Raw genomic sequence first — 968 nt, 5'->3', positions numbered from 1 at the left:
GACAAGGACTTAAAAAGAAAAAAAGAAAAGAAAAAAAGGCAGCAGCCTCTCCGTCCTCTGCCCACTTCACCACCACCTCCACCACCTCCACCTCCACCACCTCCACCATCACCACCACCTCCACCTCCACCACCACCAAGCAACACGGCGCAACATTCACGATGCTGGTTGTTGCTGGCCCCTCTAAGCCAGCCTGCCACTGCTGCCCAAACTTGGCCATTCCCGACCCTGCCGGCAACGAGACTTCTACTTCAAACCCGGCAGCTGAATCACACGCCCTGACCAATCGCCAACTCCGGACCCCGTCACGTGGTTATTATGTAAATTAGCCCTCCTCCCCCTCCTCGACCCCTCCTCCACGTGCTAAACTTTTGGAACAGAAGTGAAGAAACGAAACCAAAAATTAAAAAAAAGGAAGGGAGCGCGTGCGAGCGAAAGAAGGAGCAGTAAGTCCTTTTGGGAAGGAAGGAAGGAGGGAAGGAAGGAGGGAAAAGATCAGCTTGGTGGGCAAGTAGGAAGTGAAGAGTACCTCAGGAGGAAGAAGGGAGAAGGAAAGAAGGAAGGAAGGAAGGAAGGACGGAAGGACGGAAGGCAGGTAGACAGGTTGTGTGGACTCAGGGCTACTAGGGGCACAGACACAGGCACACACACACCACATCCACATACACAGCTTGATCCCTCCACCAAAAGAGCCCATCTCTACCCAAGGAGAGAGCAACAAAACACACACCAGGCCTGTGACCAAGACCCAGTGGCAAGCACTGAATCAAATCAGTCAGTCAGGCTTTTGGTCCGTTTTTTGGTTGCTGGGCTGTAACTTTCGTTGTTGCTGTTTGTTCTTGTAGAGGGTAGGTTTGTCGTTCGTTGTTGTCGGTCGGGGGCACCCCACCCACCCACCCAAGCAGTCACCACGGCGGGACTCAGCATCGGAGAGTACCTGAACGTCCGGACGGCCGCCACCATGTCTG

At 54.0% G+C, this 968-nt stretch overlaps 1 pseudogene across 1 annotated transcript in view; it reads left to right on the top strand.

Annotated features, from left to right (window-relative positions):
• Window positions 1–465: 465 nt before the first annotated feature.
• LOC143282783 (myophilin-like) overlaps window positions 466–968 on the top strand; it is a 46,319-nt pseudogene continuing 45,816 nt past the window's right edge. Inside the window, exon 1 of the transcript XR_013055304.1 lies at window positions 466–968. This exon is cut by the window's right edge and continues 47 nt beyond it. The product of XR_013055304.1 is annotated as a myophilin-like (transcript).

The sequence above is a fragment of the Babylonia areolata genome, chromosome 6 (assembly GCF_041734735.1).
Source record: "Babylonia areolata isolate BAREFJ2019XMU chromosome 6, ASM4173473v1, whole genome shotgun sequence".
NCBI lineage: Eukaryota > Metazoa > Mollusca > Gastropoda > Neogastropoda > Buccinidae > Babylonia > Babylonia areolata.
The sequence above is the reverse complement of the archived record's forward strand: the minus strand, read 5'-3'. Positions and strand labels throughout refer to the sequence as shown.